Genomic DNA, 22,367 nt, shown 5'->3' with positions numbered 1-22,367 from the left:
TAACAGTTGTTACGCAGAGAAACTCTGCACACTGAGGTTCTGTGTATCTTTTGGTCATTCGATTTTCCTTTCATAAACCAATTCCTTTCTATTGGTTGGTATAGGATGTTTTTGAGGGCCTCTCCCTTCTTTACTTAGATAGGCCGTAGTCCCAAACAGCGTTAACAAATAGATTACATTTGCAAGAAGCAATCGTTTAGCTGCCTCCATCACAATAACTACTGTCGGCTTATACTGTCTTATCTTTCATACATCGTTTGTTTTGTGATCAGTATCTAACATTACTGTCCTCATTTCCAAGCAGTTCTTCACTCACCTGACACAATCTGTTAAATCTGTGTGTCTGTATTCTCTACTTAGTTTGTCGTTAAGAACTCTGTGTTGGGAGAGATGAATCGTAATAAAACATCAATGGGCCATCAACCAAGAATTAAAACTTGTTAACTTCTTGGCCATAAAAAAAGTTGCCAGGTTCAACATTAGAGGCTTTTTTTTGGGTTGCAGCACTAATGTCAATCTGAAGGATTGATGTATTAAAAGAACAGGATACTGTGGTTCATGATGGCAGCCCATTCATTTCAATGAAAGTTGCTCGCTGGCCGCAGATGTCTACTGGCAAGAGATTTCTGGAGCTGGTTGAGGTGAACTTGACACTACACCACACAATACAACAACGTTTACTTACAATTCTATTTTAGAGCTTTGCCAGCAGAGTGGCTAAGAATGTAATGTTTCTCAGTAATGTTTGTCCTGAGGATGGCGATAAAGGAAAAGCCACAAGACCAATAAAATCTCATTGGTAGCATAACCAATCTGCCTACTGTATGTGATACCTTGTTTTTGAATACATTTTTATATTTAAATCCAAATAAATTGAAACAGATTTTAGACACCCAAGAACATATTTTTTCATATAGATTGTCGGAGCAGATTATGCTGCAGATTTTGTGTCTTCATTGCTTTGGCACAAACATTGGATACATACCTGAAATCAAATGTTTATTCAATCAAAACACCAACAGCTCTGTCAGTTGTACAATTGCATTGTTGTTTCATTCCATCATAAATATGGATTTCTTATACAAGTGGGTTCTATTGATATAAATATTCTGTCATTGAGTGTGCAGTGAATAACTGAATATTCAGGCAGATAAATGAACAGAAAAAAAACATTTCATTCTAACTCAAGCTTCCATCACCGAGAAATCAATCAAACAATTTGCAGCTGTAGAGTATGCAGGAAAGTGAATGGACTATTTAAAGGTTAAAACAAAAATGTTCTTTGTTGGAAGTCATTAATGTCCATTCCGATACTCCAGAATAATACGCAGAGGAAATGCTTTATTCTCCTGGCAGAAAGTGGCCCTGGCTCTGTTGTTAGAGAAAAACACTCCTGTTAGAATGAATGGAGCTATTTTTATCAGCTTCTATCTGGAGAGGATGAAAAAAAAAACATTTCTGCCTCAAAAGCTGGGAGTATTGTCTAAGGGACAGCTGATCTGTATGCTTTAGCTCCAAGAGCAGCCACTTACTTCATCATCGCAGAAATCCCTGCAGTACAGCCATCCCTTGTACATTTACAGGCCTGAGTTCAGCCCTGTATCCCACCTGTCAAGACAGAGAGCTAAACATGTCCATCTTACTCCATTTGGCCGAAAAACACAGAGGGAAAAGCTGGAGAGTTGTGCTTCTCTATGTCCACTTTTCCCTTTTTCTTCATTGTACTGTAATCACAGGGGCCAGTGGGTTGCATATTTATGAATCATTTATTGGGGAGCTAATGCATTGCACTTGGAGGAAGAGTGCCCACTTTGGCTGTAATTACTCTGGCAGGGGATACTGTGTGGTTTCACACGGAAAGTCCCTTTTGTTGTTCAGCTTGAAGGTACGCGAAAATACATATAGGTAAAATTTTAGTGAAGAGAAAGTTTTTTTTTAAATAAATGGAAAAGGAGTGGGTTTTAGAACAGAAAAAACTTTGCACATCTATGATGTGAGACAGGTGCATCAGAGGGGGACGAGAAGGTCAGAAGTTGCAAAGAAACTCCTGCACACTAGCTGCGTTTCCATCCAATTGTCAATCGAATTATCTAAAGTTCGGTAAAAAAACTCATGCGAATAAAGCTGGTGAAAGTGTGTTTCCATCCAACGGCTTTAAAGCGAATAAAAACCTGTGCATAATGACGTCACATGCTGTTTTGCGATCAAAGTGGTATATCGAATTGATTGTAGACATCTTAAGGTGTTTCCATTCATTTTCGCACTGAATCAACAACATTCAAGCAAACATTTGCGAACAAAGTTTTGCCAGACAAAATGGATCACGCCATCTACCAACAAATAATCAATATTGCACAAGTTGTAATAGTGCTTATGTGCCAGCTGATAGCGACATATCAAGCTATAATAAGAAAACAACAACGCTATCAACACATTGCTATGATGATGCAGATGCAGATGCACGTAAATGCCCGACGACAACGGAGGCGGCCTGTGGTGTGGGAACGACAGCGCTCCAAACAGTTCTGGGAGATCGTGGTTCAGAGACACTTCACGGAAACCCTTTGGTTGGAGCATTTTCAGATGACCAAGACAACATTTGACCTGTTGTGTAATTTTTTTGGCCGGTCCCTTTCCCCAGATGTCGCAAGCTATCGCCCTCCGGTTACAACCGAGAAGCGTATCACCATTGCGCTCTACAAACTGGCTCCATGAGCAGAGTACAGAGTGGTAGGCAAAACGTTTGGAGTCAGCAAAACCACCGTGCACTGGTGTGTTTACGCCGTGTGCAATGCCATACGAACGAGGATGATGCGAAGGTATATATACCTACCTGGAGTGGATGAGGCGCATGATATCTTGCTGCGTAACTCCAGAGCGCACCTTGTGCCACAGGTGTATGGCGCAATAGACGGGACTCACGTCCCGATTAGACCCCCTGCTGGAGGCTACAGGGATTTAGTCAATAGAAAGGGCTGGCCATCAATCGTACTACAGGCTGTGGTAGACGATCGTTGCATCATAAGGGACATTTGTGTCGGCACTCCCGGTAGTGCGTCTCCTTGTTCGTCCACTTCCATCTGTCTTTGTTGACACCCGCCATGTGTGCAGAGTGGAAATACTGGGCGGAAATTAACTTAAACTTCTTCTTCTTCGTTTTGTGGCGGGTTGCAACCATAAAATGACCTAAAACTTAATCGCAATTCATTATTTATTCGGCAAATAACGTTTCCATCAGCGTTTACCGCATAAGCAGTATATCGAGCAAGATAAAATCCGATGAGACCGAACGTATTTCCTTTGAGTCGATATTCATGAAATTCAATCGAATTTTACTGTTTCCATAAGGCATTTTTCATTCGATATCACTTAATTCGGATAAAAACGTGTGGATGGAAACATAGCTACTGTCTTGCAAAAAGAATAACTACAATGCTTACTACTTTTTAAAGAGAACACGTTTATAACAAATTTACACATACTGCCTGTTTATGCCGTTTGTATACGAGCAATATATATATATATATATGAGCTCTGTGTGTGCCCGTCAGCAGCGGCTTCTCACTGCACAGCCGGTCCCCCAGGGTCTTTGGTGTTTTTTGCCCCCAACTTCTCCTCCCAGGCAGCGCGGCAATGGTTATGTTTAGGGTTAAGGTTAGGGTTAGCTGCCTGGAAGGCGCCGTTGGAGGCTAAAAACACCATCGAGCGTCCCCCAGAGCAGCATGATCATCGGGAGGGTCCGGTACAGCCTGAACCCTGCAAACGGAGATCCCGTTTGAAGGTGATGTGCTTGATTTTTATTGAATGTCCCGATTTTAGTACCTCTGGATGGGTCGGTCAGCCCATCTCGTGACCAGGCCGGCCGTTGCCGACTGGCTAAATGCTTAATATTTATTACTATTATTATTATTATAACCAAAGTGAAATTACGCAAGTGATAAAAACCCGTCCTATGCGCTGTCGGCCTGTAAAGAGAATTTTTTTGTATATTAAAAAACAAATCTGACCAGCCCACATTTAAAAAAATGGTCTGGCCCCTCTGGCATTTGCCAGAATTGCCAGATGGCCAAGCCGCCCCTGCCTTAATCTATTTACCCATCCAACAGCACTTTGGTCCGAAGGGCTTTTCCAGCTTTCTTCGTCTAAAGTGGCCTGCTCTTGTGCTTGCTGTGTCCACAGCGCCCACTACAGTGTTTCAGAGCAATGACAACTCCTGCACGGACAAGCCCATGACTCGCATGAGCATGTACACAAAAATGTTGTGGACAGTGCGCAGACACCCACAGATGGGATGGCATGCAGGTCTCCACATGGAGCGTAATGGCTTGTGCTTTATATAACACCTGAAGCATCTTGTTAGGCTTTAAATCTTTGGACTAACACACGTAACAACATTGATTGTGTATTGGGCTGTAACGCTGCTGAGTTGACAGAAGTGCTAAAGATGAAAGCTAATATGCTTTATAGAGGACAGAATGTGCTACTGTTGCTGGTCGTGATGCTTTGGCTGCGCTGCCAATGTAGACGAGGTGTGAGGTTACCTCCTGACAACTCTGACACTAAGGTTGTTGTGCTTGATGCTTGTTACTGGAATTTAAAACAGAAATGCTGAGTTTGTTTGGGGTGCAACATTTTCAACATATTCACCAGTATATTCAGCACTGATGTAAATGAGTAATGTCAATTCACAATTGTGGATGACAGGAAACGGCGAGATGAATAATCTCACAGCGAGCATTTCACGGATGACCTTTCCAGTCTTCTGTAATGTGAAAGGCAGATGGAAGGGAGAGTGATAGGGGTTCAGGAGGGGTGAGCAGTGCCCTGTGGCTCCTGCTGATCTTAGGATGCTACCAAATTCCAATGGCATTTTAATATATCACAAGAGGTGGGCTTAATTTGATAATGATCACATCAATATGTGACAGCGAGTCCCCAACACTGTAAGTCAGAGCACCAGAGAATTCTTCAGGCGAGCTTTGAAAAGGTGTATCGTTTAGAGCCGGCCAGCCAGATGGGAATCAGAACTGGGAGGAGAAGTTAAGCTTCTCTGCAGGACTCTGCACAGAGTGGGAGTTAATCTTGATAAATGCCGGACGTTAATATGAAAATGCCAAAAGTGTATTTAAGATAAGAGGCCATGCAAGTCACATTCTAGGCCTCAGATTCTGACTTTGTGGTTAAGAAATACACTCTTGTTTTGCTTCTGTTTTCTGCTGACTTTGAGTGCCCGAGAAGCTTTTCTTTCAAAGGTATTATATTTTTTTTCCACCTTGGACCTTGAAAATCTTTCCCTTCAGTGAGTGTGGAAAACAAAGACATGTCCATACAGTAAAATAGGGTTGTCTGGCTTCAGAGACTTTGACAAGGTGACTCATAAAGGGGTGTTACAGATAGAGAGCAAGACACGCTGGGAGAGTCTGGAAACTCAATCCCCCTTTGCACTGCCGCTGATGGATGTGCCGCGGTGGACCATCCGTCTGTGATGCAACCTCGTAAAGATGTCACTTACCCAAATAAAAGACAAAAAGGACTCTGTTTTACTTACTGGTAGTCCGAAGGTCTTTGTGAGTGCAAGTCTTTCAAGAACCCACGAATGGAGCAACAGATAGAGAGATCAGGAGCAGAGGGATAATCGCTCACTCACCAGGAGTTGTTTTTGAACAGCCAATAAATGATGCCTTCCTGGGAGTTTTTCCCCCCACCCCAAAGTCTCTCATTATGTCCTGTAGAGTCTTTTATGATCTCCGGCATGTTTCCCATGATGCCCCATCTGTCTGTCCTGCTGTGACAGAGGGCCCGGCCTCCTCTCATTCCTGTCGGACAGCTCCATCACTCACCTCTGCCTGCCGCCATCTCCACATCAAAACAATGCTGTGGCAGAGTGAATTAGTATGTCCTTCACCTTGGGTGGAACCCTGTCATTACTTCTCCCAGACTCAAGAGAAGAAGATATGATTTAGCACATGTTACAGGAAGTGCAACATTGGTATGTCCTCAAAAGCTGCAGGCACTGTGATGTTTGGGATTTATAGGTGTCTGGCTATTTTTCTTGGCTTTCAAAGTGTGGTGTGACTATGAGGACAACAAAAAAGGCATGAAACATCAATATGTTTAGTTAACGTGAGTTTGGAAATTAGCACTGTGGTTTATAGTTTTCTTTAAGGGATTACTTGGTTGCATAAAAATGGTTTATTTTGCATCAGCTGCTATTGATGGTAATTCATCCTCATAGTCCTCAATCACCATGTCTTTGTATAGCACTGAACGTTGTACAGACAAAGCATTATAAGGTGAACCAGAGTTCATGGAACTTTTACAGTGATCACACTCATTGTTTGGTTGCCACAGTCTTGCAAATGTTCAAATAAGTACAAACTCTAAAAAATAGATTAAGTTTAGTGTACACAATGTGACGATTTCATTGCTCCACTATGAGAGAATTATGTGACAATGGAAAGCATTGGAATTTAGTTTATAGTGCAATCTTGACTTATAGCTGAAAAGTTATCTGCATTACTTTTTTATTAAATATGAAATGTCCACTGGAGTTTTATTTTAAAGACATGGGATATTAAAGGACAATTCCGGCGCAAAATCAACCTAGGAGTTAATAACACGTGTACCTAGTCGACAGAGGTGGAAAGTAACGAAATACATTTACTGACGTTACTGTATTGAGTAGCTTTGTTGTGTATTTTGTATTTTTCAAGTAGTTTTTAAAATCATTAAAAACGTTTAAAATGTACTTGATTAAGTTTTGAGTGAAGTATTGTATTTCGCTACATTACAAATCCCATCCATTACTGAGTTTAAAAAAAAACTTTGACTAACGAAAACCGAAAGGAAGAAAAAAAATAGCGCCCGGAACCACTACAGTGAGGAATGATCAGCATCTATCGACTGGGTACACATGTGTTATTAACTCCTAGGTTCATTTTGCGCCGGAATTGTCCTTTAAGACAGTGGCAGTAATACAGAGTAAACACACTGATGTATCCTTTAGGGAATGAAGCTAAAGACAAAGTTAAAATGTGTACAAAAATAACATGCAAGGGTTGAGAACAAGAACGAGGGTAGAGGTTTGAATGGAGGTGGTTGCTAAAAAGCGAGCTTTGAATTACTTAGCTACATTTATCCTATTAAAGACACGTAACCAGGGAGATTTGTGCTCAGCTTGGAGGAGAAACATTGCGGAAGCCAAGAATGTTGAAAGGCAAGAAGCCATCGGCCTGTGGGAATATTAAAAAACATCTGCCCTCACACCGACCTGATGCCATAAAGACCAAGATGGTGGATGTGAACTTGGAGTAAGCAAGCATTAGCCTCACAACATAATGGTAGACATCGGTAACATCTATGCAGCACAAGTCTGGATTAACGACATTTCCAGGATAATCGCCGTTGCCATTGTCTAACTCCGTTCTCCTCGGGAAACAACAAACTTTGAGCTAGCAAGCTAGACGCTGAAAATGGCAAGTTTTGAAGAAAATGTGGATTGTGCAATAAGGTAGGCCTGCTTGGTTCTTTCGGGGAATGACTGTAAACACTTACAAAGAATATGTTTATAGCATTTACTCTCTAGGACGTTTTGGTGAGATTACTGTGGACGAAGTTCACATGAAGATACACTGGTAAGAGCCAATGAGGTTTAACCATGGATCCAGCTAATTTACGTATATAGCTCACATTACTGTATTGTGTCAACAGTTAACTTCATTTAATATGTTATGTGTGGAGGAGCCAGGCCTTATTCCACAGCACTGTAGAGATAGGCCTGGTAATGCAAGACTACTACAGCACAAATGAAGATCTCTGGTGACATGGAAGGCCTGGCAGAAATTCGCCCCACTACCGCTTCGGTGGAGACAAAACTCTCACCTTAATCACCAGAATAGATGAGGTCGCAAACCGGGTGGAATACCTTGAAACAGCCGAGAGAGAGTGGCAAGCTAATCCACCAGCTAGCAAGGAAAGGAGAACTGCTCTGGGAGACAATAGAGGACATGGAGAATTGTTTGAGACACAATAATGTTCGTTTTGTTAGTATTCCCAAAGAAGGAGGAGATGCAGTAAAGTATTTTAGAGCAGCTGATGGGGGGATTTGCTGGAGATAGAGGGAAAGTGCGAGAATGAACATGCTCATAGACTCGCCTGCCAGGACCCCGGGTCAGCAGGCAGACCCAGATCCATACTGGAGAAGTTTTAAAGAGCCTCGGACAGGGACTTGATGCTGCGTATGGCGAGAAACATGGGCAAGCTGACTTGGGAAAATAATTACATAATGCTATTCCCGACTACCCCGGAGCCACACAGATGAAGCATGACAAATAGAAAAATGAAAAAAAAACTGCATGAGCGAGAGGTGAGATTTAGAATGCTGTGCCCCACTAACCTGAAGATCAACACCAAAGCCGGAGTTAAGACATTTGAATGCCATGGTCTTCATAGACACTATGATGCTGGTTGGCACTATATACCACCCAACCTCTGGGTTGGGAATCTAAGGGTTGTCCCCCCCTAGAAATATCATTAAAAACCATGCTGTGTATTGTGAATAACACAATTATGTATACTTAAAATATCTGTGTAAGTAGTAAAACCATACAAACCCCAAAAGATGCTTTTTAAGTTTGGAAACATTTTTAGTCCCCCCTCCCTTGCCTCACAGTGGTTTGGTCCACTGCCTGCTTTACACACACCAAGTCCGGCGGACCACGGGAGAGAATGAGAGAACATACTGGTAGGTAGTTTCGTTACTGTTCAAGGCTATTTTTTTCACATTTACATCAGATGAAGTTGTTCTTTTCTCAAATAGAAATGATGCGGAGTAATTAATAAATCAGTCATGACAAAAAAGTTTGCTATGTTAATGTAATATAATGTAACGTTAGCTAGCTTGTTTAATAGCTTGTTGGATAGAAATGCACCCACTACAACTAACGTTAACACGGCGATAAGCCTAACGTTATGTAGCCTATGTGGACTGATATTAGGGTTAATATTGAAGATCTACAGTGGTGATTTGCCCAATATGATGTTAAAGTGCCCATATTATGAAAAAAACACTTTTTCTGGGATATGGGGTGTTATTTTGTGTCTCTGGTGCTTCCACACGCATACAAACTTTGGGAAAAACCCAACCATGCTGTTTTGAGTGAGATACAGGTTTCTGAATGTGTCCTGCCTTCAGTCTCCGGGTGAGCTGGTCAAAATCTGCACGGCTTTCTACGTCACTAGCTGAGACGAGGGGGCTAGGGGGCAAACTGTTAGCATGCTAGCTCGTTCTCAATGGCAAAACACTGCTACAACACACACAAATTCACCCTAATCGACAAAATAAATTGTATAGAACTGCTTACATGCCCCTGTTCTGCAGGTATTCCACACAAAGTTGGAAGTGTGCCCTCGTTTAGAAGAAGTCTCCCGGCTAATCCTGCCTTGTACAGGCCGAAGTTGCAGAAACAGCTAGCTAGCTCATGTAATCCTTACCTGGCAAAGGAGACAAGAACAGAGGAACAGGGAGACCAGGGACAGTCAGGTGTAGAATCTCAGGGAGACCAGGGACAGTCAGTTGTAGAGTCTCAGGGAGACCAGGGACAGTCAGGTGTAGAGTCTCAGGGAGACCAGGAACAGTCAGGTGTAGAGTCTCAGGGAGACCAGGGACAGTCAGGTGTAGAGCCTCAGGGAGACCAGGGACAGTCAGGTGTAGAGCCTCAGGGAGACCAGGGACAGTCAGGTGTAAAGTCTCAGGGAGACCAGAGACAGTCAGGTGTAGAGCCTCAGGGAGACCAGGGACAGTCAGGTGTAGAGTCTCAGGGAGACCAGGGACAGTCAGGTGTAGAGCCTTAGGGAGACCAGGGACAGTTAGGTGTAGAGCCTCAGGGAGACCAGAGACAGTCAGGTGTAGAGCCTCAGGGAGACCAGGGACAGTCAGGTGTAGAGTCTCAGGGAGACCAGGGACAGTCAGGTGTAGAAACTCAGGGAGACCAGGGACAGTCAGGTGCAGAGTCTCAGGGAGACCAGAGACAGTCAGGTGGAGAGTCTCAGGGAGACCAGAGACAGTCAGGTGTAGAGTCTCAGGGAGACCAGGGACAGTCAGGTGTAGAGTCTCAGGGAGACCAGAGACAGTCAGGTGGAGAGTCTCAGGGAGACCAGAGACAGTCAGGTGTAGAGTCTCAGGGAGACCAGAGACAGTCAGGTGGAGAGTCTCAGGGAGACCAGAGACAGTCAGGTGTAGAGTCTCAGGGAGACCAGGGACAGTCAGGTGTAGAGTCTCAGGGAGACCAGAGACAGTCAGGTGGAGAGTCTCAGGGAGACCAGAGACAGTCAGGTGTAGAGTCTCAGGGAGACCAGGGACAGTCAGGTGTAGAGCCTCAGGGAGATCAGGGACAGTCAGGTGTAGAGCCTCAGGGAGACCAGGGACAGTCAGGTGTAGAGCCTCAGGGAGATCAGGGACAGTCAGGTGTAGAGTCTCAGGGAGACCAGGGACAGTCAGGTGTAGAGCCTCAGGTAAGTGTGTTTAGCTTAGTTCATATTTTTGGAGGTGTGTGGCTGTCAGGGTGAGCAGATGAGCTTTACCAGTGGCTCGCTCATTTACATAATGATCAGCTAATTTAACAAGTGTACAAAATCATTGTATTTCTTTTATATGGGGACACATTTTCAAAATAAGTCATTATGTTTAAGGTATTTTTGTGGCTTGATTGTAAACTTAAAAATAAATAAATGGTTTTAAAGAAGAATATTTTGGTCAATTTAGTCAGCTTTTTCATTGAATCGAGAGAACCACTGAAAAGAAGGGTAATGGTACAGTCTCCATGCTACACTAATGATAGTATTAAGGGACCGTTCGGTATTTATGGATTGGACCACTGGAGGAAAATAGGGGAGGGTCATGTCTTTTTATTCTTTGTTGAGGGGAGGGTCATCCAATTTTTTTTAGTCTACGGGGAAGGGTCACCCAACTTTTGTATTCATGAGTAAAGCAAAATTTCAAAGTGGCTTGTTTGGTGCATATTTATCCATGTAGCTCCATGTAGCTCTCTCAGCCTCGGCCCCTATCGCTAGCAGATGGATCCCTCCCTGTTTAGTCAGCCAGACCTGTAGCTTTAGAGACCGTGGGATTACCCAAACTGAATAAATCCCACTCGCACATATAAACACAAAACTGCTTTCCTAGCTCAATCGTGTTGTAACTAAGACATCTGCTGAAAAAAATATTTTATTCATTAGCATGATTGCCATACTGCTTAGTTCAAAAACATCCAAAACATCGTACAAAAACATAGCTGACCAGACGCAAGCTTTTATTTTGAAAAGCCGAAACTCGGGCCGCAGACTGCACCAGCCGGCAGCCGGGAGGGCATGAGACGGGAGGTATATCCTTTCGGTCCCGGTGATTATTTGTGAAAATGTGCAAACGACGAGATTTACGCCCATGGTAATATAGGACACTTATTTGGACATTGGTTTGGACTGACAAGTTTTTGGTGTCGGCAGGCAGAATGGTTGGATCGCGTACGAATAACGGACCGTTGGATTTCAGTTGGGAGTAGGAATGTGCATAGTTCAGGTTCTTATGCACATTAACTGTTTTGTGAGTTTTGGGGGCTAGCTGTGTTTAGTCATCACCACTATGTATTTCTTATGTGAAGTTCACAACCAAGGCCTACGGCATATGTGGTGATGACGAGTTTGGGTGGGGTTCAGGAAGGGAGGGTATGTGTTCATGTTGTAAATTGAATGTTTGAATTTTGTTAAACAAATTAAAAAAAACTGTTACCAACATAGCAGCAAGTGGCATTATAGCAGTCAACAATAGGACAAAGCTGTATCCTCTGATCTGTGCCTTCATTTATCTCTTGCTGTATCGCCCGCTGGAAAACTTTTCAAGGATGTATTATGGCACACATATTGCAAATTATATTACAAAAGCAATTTGTGGAATTTGGTAATGTTTTAATTTTCTTGTCAATATTTGTCCCTTCCTGAAAGTCACTGTCTCGTTTTAGGTCCCTTTACTTTTGGTCTTTGTCTGCTTTCCCACCTGTGTGATTACTGGCCCCGCACTAATGTGTTTCGTCTGTGTCTAATAGTCTCCCCCCTCCCTTAGTATATATACCCCCCTCTCACTAGCCTTAGTTGCCAGATCGTTTTGTACCTCAGTGTTGTAGTATTCCTTCCTTGTGTTTCTTGTAGTTAAGACCCTTGCCTGTTTTTCACTCTGCCTTCATCTAATGATTTTGATACCTCAGCCTAGTCCCTTTGAACTATACCGGTTTCTTGTTTGACAATTTGGACACTGTTGCTTTAATTGTACTTTGTACAATACATATTGTAAATTGAAGTGCCTGTTAAGTCATACATTTGAGTCCATCCTGTGACAGACCTAACACTTTTGGGATTAAGGTCCTGAGAATTGGCTCCAATATTCAAACATGGTTGTTGACTCTCTGGTTCTCAGAGCATGTGGATATTTATGTCATGTTTTTTTTCTCATTACTATGCAAACTTACTAAAACGTGCACGTGTACAAATGCACACACATTCAGGCTTAGATAGCTGCATGTAACAATTACATACACTATTCCCTCACATTCCCTCCTTGACAGTTTTGCTTTGACGACCTTGCAGCCGAACACAAACGCTTCTGCTGCTGAGCAAAGAGAGCGGCGTGTCCTGTGTGATACGGATCGATAGCGGGCCCTGGTGAAGTGCGCCTCCTTTATAGCCGCTGAACCTGAGCTAGAAGGGTTAAAGGAACAAGGGAGGGCAAGGGCAGGTGTGGATGCCGACAGAATGCTTGATGAGGAGGAGAAGAAGGGTATAAAACCAGGAAAAAGGAAGCCCAAGGATGGGCCCTAAAAGGCAGGAGACAGTCTGTGCCCTCGCAGGTCCTGGAAGAAGAAGAGACAAACACATATCAAACAGTCAATGACAAAGATGGCAGCAACAAAGACAGATAATGTCCAAGGAAATATTCAAGGATGGTTGAAGCTGCATTAACATTAACATCTCTGCTGGGTTTGGGTTCGAAAATAGGCAAGGCATTTCATACAAAACTTAAAAGAGGAAATGAAGTCAACAAAATGAGCAAAGGAAAATAATCGAAACTAGAAGTAAATAAAAGTATTGTACATTTGCTGCTAAATATTAATTGGATTGAAAAATACTCAATACATTGTTCTTCATAAAACTGCAAAAAACAACCGTGAAACCACTGAACCATGAGCAGCAGTGATCTATGGATAAAAATACTGCACCCAATCTAGTTCATGTGTTCTAAAAGCCCCGCTGAGTTCAGTTTAAAAGTCTTAAATGTGTTTTCATGGTCAACCATGATGGAAAGCCAGGCCTGTGACATTTAGGTTACTTGTGGGTGTTTTGTCAGGAAGAGCCAAGAATTGTGCGGCTGTGACTGGTAGATGGGAAAATGTTCTGAATCAGGGCTTGGAGAAGAAGGGGGTAATTGGCCTGCAGCTGACGTTCACGTTATGCTGTTTGCGTGCTTCTCCAGAAAAGACAATGGACATTACCGGAGGCAACACATGCCTATAAATAAGGCAGGAAGCATGGAAGGTAATATTGACGAAGGGAAGAGGCAGTGTAGGAGTCCATTAGTCTTATAAAAAATGAAGGCAGGCATTAGTGGTCAGGCTGAGAAAACAACCCAGAAGTTGAACAATCAGAGAGTGTTATGCAGACAATGCACGCAGAGTCAGTGACCTGGACTGAATCCCCCAAACTTCTGCTCTTTTCTTAGGAGTTGTTAATGGAAAAACAGCAGCTTGAATGCATTCACCAAATGTTATTGCCATACTCCACACTGTATCCATTTTCTTTATTTCAAAGGCTCATGAGTTGGAAACAATTTCTAAAAGAGTGTTTTATTTTCTTGTGGGCAACCTCTAAGGAAGTTATATTTGGCACAAAGTTTACATGGCAACTCATTCATTGCATATGGAGGATTGCAATGAAGTGGAGCAACTTTAGCTTTGCAATTTAGCTATCATTATAATCAATCACCCATATGCTCCAAATTTACAAATGAGACCTTTTTCAATGTGATTAATGCTATTTGTCAAAGGACATGAAGGGTATGAATGTGGTGGTTGATGAGCATTTGGTCACATCTAACTCCAAGGAAGGGTGAGAGGAAAGAAGGCGGTTTAAATCTCAGCATAAGCCACTTACCAAATAAACGGTTCTCTACAAAATCTTTTACTGATAGCTGCAGATTGAAGGCGAACCCTCTCAGCTCAAACCAGAAATGTGGTTTTTAAGAGGAATTTGTGGTAGTTAAAAGCACCAGAAAACAGCAACAGATGTACTGGATGAAATGGAGGCTTTATATTGTATATGTTTTTAATACAAAATAAATCTTGCCCTGGACAGTGTTCCCTTGCTGAGCTGTGGCAGAGGCATAGTTTCTTGTGTCTGCATGGATAAGGTTTGTTGCCGGGACCGAACACTGGCCGTAAACCAACAGGCCATGGCCAGGATGAAGATATCCACTTTATTTAACTAAAGGTCTCTGTACATAGAGTAGGCCTAAATAAATAGCATGAGAATGCCTGGTGAAATTGTAGCATCAAAAGTATTTATATATTCCAATGCAAATGTAAAGGAATAGTTAGACATTTTGGGAAATACACTTATTCGTTTTCTAGCAGAGTGTGATTGATACCACTAACATCTATCTTTAAATTATAAAAACTACACCAAGGGGCTTTATCAACAGGCTTAGACCAAAATGCCTCTGGACGCAATTGACCAACCAACAATTAAAGCAACGAAACGTGACGTAGCGCTGAGCAATGGAAAATGTGAACAGACTACAGCGTGCAGTGATGAACTGTGATGGTGTAGCAATCACAATTTGGAAGATAAAAGGTTTTTTATAACTCTATTAAAATATTTGAAACAACGAAAAAAAAAAAAACCACTTTTGATTGACTTGTTGGACAAAATGAATCCCCCCCTCAAGGTGATCAATGCTACTTCAACAATAGACCATATATAATATACCTAAAGTAGAAGTATTTTAAACTAACCCTAACCCTGTAAAGTCAACAGTCTATAGTGCCATTGAAAGATAAAATCTGAGCAGCAGTTGCTGGTTGTATTTAGCGGCTACAGAGCTCCAGGACGCCGGCTACCAGCGGCAGTTGTTTAGCCGCCAACAGGTGACTGAGCGAGCTACAGGCACCGCCAGATGACGGTGCTTTCAGGGGCCATGGTAGTGGAGTTAAGCCATAAAAAGTGAGCGTCATGCGGCGATGACAGTTTAGGAACCAAAACGACGCGTTAAGTTTAGGAAAAAGATGGTGGTTTGATTAAAACACTCCCGAGGAACTAACGAGTACTGTTTCCTGGGTGAAAGTATTTTGTGTTCGCTGTGAAGTGAACTCTGCTACCTGACTTGAGAGCTTTGTGTTTTATGATGACACCATGTTGTGGTATTTCATTTTAAGATTATTTTCCATTGAATATTGAAGTACATAAATAAGTGTTTTGCCATGCCTGGCCCAGTGGCTCTATATCCATGGGATTCTTGCATGTTTTTTTTTTTTTTTTCGTTTTGTTGTCCATCATCAAAAAACATTAACAACAACATTAAAATCCATGCTTTTTGGTCTAAATGTCATACCCAAATTAAAAGTGGTACAGCTCCCATATACTCTGAAACTCGGGGGTGTGCCTGGTATCATTGGAAAGGAAACACTCAAGTTTTTGTTACAAGTGTCAGAGTGATTCTAGACCTTACTGACACAGAGTTACAGAAGCTAGAATGGAGGTTTTTTTATATCCGTCCAAGTCATACATCTGTAAAATGATTAAAATACACTGCTGTAAACACATCTGACAGCTGACAGACAACACAGGGCATTAGCCACATGTCTCAGCTTACTACAGAAAAAAGAAGCCAAAAGACTCAAAAATTGATTTTATATGATTTTTTTTTCTCCAGATATGTCTGTGCATTTTTTTATTTCCATTTGAAAAGTGCAAAGAAAAAAGCCAAAAAACTACAAAATACAACACTTCTCAAATACACAAACACACCCACATCAATCACCTTTCCAATGATATCAGACACACCCAGAGGGTCAGAGTATATGGGAGCTGTACCACTTTTAATTTGGGTATGACGTTTAGACCAAAAAGCATGGATTTCAAGCGTTTCTTCAGCCACTTCTTTCTACAACAGTCGAGAACCCTTTTGCAATTATGTAAGCACATGATGTAATCTGAAAACTGCTGCCCTGATTAAAAAAAACAATGCAACTGATCTCAGCTGGTAGTATGTATGTATGTATATACACACACCATGGGCATAGTTGTTTTTAGACATTTTAATGCAGACATATTTCATATAAAATCTTAAACAACATTTAATTAAATATTTTACAATAAATATATATTTGCATTTCTATATTTGCTCTGTGGTGCTGGTCATTCCCTGCACCTAATACACCAAATGCCATTAAACCAACATCTGTCACACTCATATTACATATTTTCCCATTGCTGAAATGTAATTTTTTTGGTTTTAGAGAAATCTGATAAAACCACACAGAACTGTACTAAATATATCAGCCACTGCACACTCACATTACTGCTGTACATGTGATAAGCGTGTAAGTAACTGGACAATGTCATGCAAGCAACAGGCTGACGGCTTGTAACTGAATGTCTCTATCATCTTTACAGAGTTCACTGCGGGCACATTTACAGTATATGGTCACTGCATATACAGTATTATGTTTGTATTCTGTGCATGTTAAACACCAGCAGGTGTTCCATTCTTCACAACTGCCTATTTATTGTAATTTATGACAATGAGATAAAACCACAGGATTCAGTAGAAGAGCCAGAGTCGAGCAGCTTGTCGGTGTTTGCTAATAGAGACAAGAGATTTATAAAGAAATGTGAGCTTGTACTGCAAATGATAACATGTCCAGTTATCGCAGGACAAATTGAATGCAGGCTTCCCAGACTCAGTCTGCTTACTTAGTGTTTGCTTTTGTGTAACTTGGCAGAATGCGGAACCATTGCACGATTGTGTGGCTGGAGTGAAAGCAAGCCGGCTGCTTTTCCACACATGGACGAAATGGATTCAGGCAGATCTGATATCATGAGAACAGTCATGTTTAATTTCTGTAGAGCTTCTTGAAATGCTATTTTTCTTTATTCTATTTTTGGCCACCACATGTACTTCCAGATGCAAACATGAGTAATGATTGTTTATTTGTGGAGCTAAAGGAAGTGGTTAATTATGCTGTCAGCTTCTTCCGACAGAAACTTGATGAACTACGTCTGTGTCTTGATGCAGTGCTGAGAAATTAAACCCCAGTTAATCATACACCAAGTGGCGTGTTCACAATCTGTCTGCCCATAGACTCACATTTGCTGCTGATAAAACTAATATACAGCTTATAGTAGGGATGTCACGATACCAAAAATCTAGTATTCTGTACCGATACCAACAAAAGTACACGATACTCGATACTGAAGTCGATACTACGTGTGTGTAAAAAAAAAAAAAGGGAAAAAAAATTATAATACTTTACATTAAACATTAATTCCTTTATTTAAATATTGGGGGGCAGCGTCATGTCACTCTTCTTTCAGTGTTTTCTTTTAGTTTCAACTTTCTGTTATGGTGTGGAGTGGAGGGGGCAAGGAGAGCGTGATTTACAAAAACGAAAACGTCAGTCTTCTGGCCCCCACAGCCCATTGCTTTGAAGCCTGGCAGCACCACACAGCCAGCGTACCGTACCGAAACTCCCAGACAGCAAGTATGTTTAGTTATGTCTGTTTCTCTCTGCCGTTGTTGTTTTTCACGAAGAACCGGGCTGGTTAAAGTTAACTGATGTTATAGAGGTCCGTTAACACAAGCGCTATCAGAGCACACGTGAGGTTGTGATAGACAACGCCAGAGAGAAATACACTCAAGTGCAGTTTGGGAGTTCCAGGTGAAGTCATGGCCGGGAACTAGGGGTGCGGAGGGTTCAAAAGGACAAACTACTACAACCATAATTAAAAAAAAAAAACATATTTATTTTTAATAAATTGTTTATTAATATAAACCTAATCCCTTTCATTACAAATTAAATGTAATACATTTTTAAATTTGGTAAGAGATAAACACATAATTTGATTAGAATGAATCTGTCTACAGTAAAGCCAGAAGCTGAATGCGGTCAAGCCGTACAGGTAGATGAGGGGCTATTCGCTGTTTTTCTGTGCTGGTCGGTGTTGTTTTTCAGCATTTAGCGGCAGTCTAGAACATTTTTAACATTAGGCGTATATACTGCCCCCGTCAGGTCCGGAAGGACTGCATCCCCTGGTAACTGGAAAAATGAGTACGGGCACGTTTTCAGAATTTTGTTACCAAGTTGGTACCGAAGTATCGGTTCTCGTGACATCCCTAGCTTATAGTGACTCTGCTACGCTATTTAATGCTCTTGTTATCCTGAAAGCCCCTAAAACTTGACTTCAAAAAGTATTTCTCTGAAACATCAAATATCTATGACTGAATAAGAAATAGAAAACAAAGCCGTTTTGCACGCAAAAAGTAGACAATGTACTTTTATTCTGTTCTATAGCATTATTTAGTTTAGTTTATTTAGACCGTACTCACCCAGAAAACAATGTATAGGTCCATTGTTCAAGCAGCTTATACCGACCCATTTTTACGTTTGTTGTCGCAGAACGTATGTGGTGCTTGGCCGTCAGGTGTAGACTCTGCGGTGAGTTCCAGTTTCTTCATTTCTGGCCAAGACAAAGGCGACGAGGGCCGATGAGAGGCAACGCCACAGTCGGCCTTCGCCTCATTCTAGTAGTTTTACGTGACTCATTTTAGGCCAAACCCTGATGTTTGGCTAACTCTGTGTTTGGTGCCTAAACGTAACTAGTTCCATTTCACAGTGTTAACTATGTGTTTAAAACTGCGACCGTAACGTTAAATAAAGCCGTCACGTGATTTAAACTGCCACCAAGGTTACGTGTTTAAAACATTTAGGTCTGTCGTTTAGGTATGAGGACGTGTTTGCTATTCAGTTGAAGTTTGATCAGATTTTGACAACATTAGATTGTGATTTAAATGCTGTTTTGAGAACATATGTATGTGACATCACCAGTGGGATGAGCACAGGAAAGAATTAAATACACAAACCTTTCGTTTCCACAGCCTTTGAAATGTCAGTCCTGGTTGATTTGGCAACCGTTTTGGCTACTGGCATGTATGTTTTACTAACACGGGTCTGAGTTATGTTCAAAAGAGACAGACTATTGAAAGAAAACACATGAGGAAAGACATAAATAGCAGCTTCAAGTTAATTCTGGATAACTAGCTAACAAGTACATACAGTACCTGTCAACATTACAGAATTTCTGGAATATTTATTATGAATTCATACCCTGAGGATTATGCATTTATTTATGTGTATTTTGCAAACAAGAAGACTCATCTTAACTGGACAACAAAGATTAAGGAGATAACGTGATATATCATCAAAGTCAAAGTCAACTTTATCGTTAATACTGCCATAAGTATAGACTATGAATTGTTTTCTTTATTCTATTGTAGTGTTGTCGGTTGTGAAACGTATACTCAGTACATTCCCCTCGGTGCTCTCAGTGTCTATCTATAAACTTGATTACATCACAAATTTCAGTTTTAGCACTCTAGTTTTTCGATTTGGGAGTGAGTTGTTAATGTAATAAACTGGACTATATTGAATCTTAGACCACAAGAATAACATGTATGAATTTTGAAAATAGGCATAGTTTCCCTTTAATGTTTTCACTGATATCAATGACTTAAAATGTTATCATTTATTGATACCAAACATATCTTGAGCCCCTTTATTGCCACTAGAGAGCAATGTTGATAATTCCCAACAATACATACATGTTGGATGAAACAAACACAGAGTGGACAAAAGCCTTGAGAAAGCCTGGTGCTTTGCACAAATAGCAACCACGTAAACTCCACACTGCAAGCTCTGCTACAGGAGCCTCCATCACCTTGTTGACGTAACACAGGTCTCTGTTCATCTGATGTCCTGGTATTCATATTGTCTGTTAACCTGTTGCAGTATGTGTTGGTTATATCATGTCATGTGTGTCAATATACAGCAGTAAATGTTGTAATAGGCAATGTAAGTCATAATTAATTAAATCTTAACATTGCTAAACATTGGCATGAGCAAGGCTTTTCTTTCAGCACGTAAAAATGGAGATGCATTAAATTAGTTTGACAGACTTTGTATGTAGCTGTGGTCTTAGAGGCACCTCTATTACATCAGAAGAGGAAGACACAACTGCCTTATAGCCAATATTCAATCATACACCAGTCCAATATGAGTCTGATCCTGTTATCACTTCATCTCTTGAGTATTTTCCATCCTTTTTTCCTTCCAGTAAATTAATGTAATGCTCCTGGACCATGCAGCTGCTTTGCCTCATGCAGAAAGACTAATGAAGCCGCATTAAAACCACACAGCATTCATCAGCACAGAAATCCACCCGTTTAGTTTCAGCTAAGCAGTTCCTTATCTCAAACGAAACACCTTATTCCACTCTTGTTTTGCTTTCCCCATTACTCTCACCTGGTGCACACAGTAGAGTCTGGTTCTTGCACCAGAAACTAATATTTTAGCTCCTGGAACACAAACATTATCTTGATACATCCCCCATTCTACAGAACACATACTATTGTTCATTATGCCCTTTTGTGGACCTTGAAATGTTGGCCCAAAGTCAAGTCCTGCTGTGTGTGACCAGCATAATACCAGAGGAATGCTTTGCTTATTTTTTCTATTTCCAACAGGTATACATCTACAGTAATACCTACTGTCTGCATGTAATTAATATCATATCAGTGGAAGGTGAAGCAGTTATGGAGTGTCTTCTTTTTCTTTCTGTGTAGCATTTGGCTTTGCCAACTCAGTGCTTTCCCCAGCTTCCCCATCCTATCTGACAGTATTGGTAATTGTGCATTATAAGGCTTTGGCATGGGTTGCTGTTTAGTATACATGAGCTATAGTGAGGACCTGATACTCTTTAATGCCTCTGCTATTAAGAACCAAATCACATTGCAAACACTTCATTAAACAGCCTGAGGCGCTGTCATTGTTTAATGACATATCGATGAGTGTGTTCAGTGGACAACAGCCGCAACAGCACACTCCCTTTTCCCCTGCACTCCCCGGGGGTGTCGTCTGTCACTCCATCTCCTGCTAATCGATGTCCCTGGAGAATGCTGCCGTATAGCCCCACTGGTGACAAGGTGCATTAAAAATGTAGCTCTGTTATCTCTGCTGGGCTGTTCATTAATTTTGCATGGTTTGGAAAAACGAAAGGGTGTGATCCACAGCGCTTTTTGTCCTCTGTAAACAGGGACTGGAGGCTGTGCATCACATATTTTGACACAAATAACTTAAAGATTCTCCATTAATATTTTGAATGGATTAAATGACTACATGGAACATGAAAGCTGTGGGCATAGTGACAAATCCACATCCAATTATCCCCCAACTCTTCAGTTCCCCTCAGCTCTATGTAGAGTTTTAGCTACTTATTCTTTGGTTCATGGCCCCCATATGGCACTTTTTTTTCCATCAGCAGCAGCAGCAGTAACAGCAAGAAAGCTGTGATAAACCTGTAGTATACTACCTGCTGCACCAAACAGCAGACAGACAAAGTTAGCAACTAGCTGGTTAGGACTGTGCAGCACCGAATGGCGCAAAAGAAAAAAAAGAGCCAGAAAGTAAATACTGGACTCGTCAGGTGGACACAAACATGACTCCAAATGAATGCTAATGTTGTGTCAATTATAAGTGTGAGGCAAATGTTTGCTAATATGTTAGCCTTTACAACTTTATAGGATGTTAAAATGTTACAGTTTTCAAGAATGTCTTCTGCATCTAAGTGGACAGAAACATCAAAAAATGCAATGGAGCTACAATTGCAAATAGTGTTTAGCATAGCTATTTATAAGCTCTTCGTTCCCCCACAAAATAGCGGTCTAATACAACAGTCTAAAAATAATTTAAATAAATATTTTACATTGCAAAATAATGAGCTTTTGGCTACTTTGGAAAAAAGTGTAGTGTTGCTCTTGCTTAACCACTTCCATTGAAGAGCAGCTTGTAGCTTTAGCAGCTCAGTTTTAGAGAAGGTTCCCCAACCCTAAATATCAAACCCATCGTATCTTACAACTTTCTTCTACGTCTCAGTTCTCTATCATATCGAAACTATCTCTACACAGCGTTACATATTCCATACTACATGGCCCAGATGTGTGTGGGTTCATTGATTAACATTGATTGGAACGGTATCCGAGCGGCCTTGCC

At 41.3% G+C, this 22,367-nt stretch overlaps 1 long non-coding RNA gene across 1 annotated transcript; it reads left to right on the top strand.

Moving 5' to 3' along the window:
* The first annotated feature begins 1,965 nt into the window (after positions 1–1,965).
* On the top strand, positions 1,966–19,576 carry LOC116040287. The gene is made up of 3 exons (XR_004102631.1): positions 1,966–2,062; positions 10,527–10,530; positions 19,567–19,576. It is a non-coding gene; the product is annotated as an uncharacterized LOC116040287 (long non-coding RNA).
* The last annotated feature ends 2,791 nt before the right edge of the window (positions 19,577–22,367 follow it).

Source organism: Sander lucioperca, chromosome 19, assembly GCF_008315115.2.
Source record: "Sander lucioperca isolate FBNREF2018 chromosome 19, SLUC_FBN_1.2, whole genome shotgun sequence".
NCBI classification, from domain to species: Eukaryota; Metazoa; Chordata; class Actinopteri; order Perciformes; family Percidae; genus Sander; species Sander lucioperca.
This window is presented reverse-complemented; position numbering and strand designations above follow the sequence as displayed.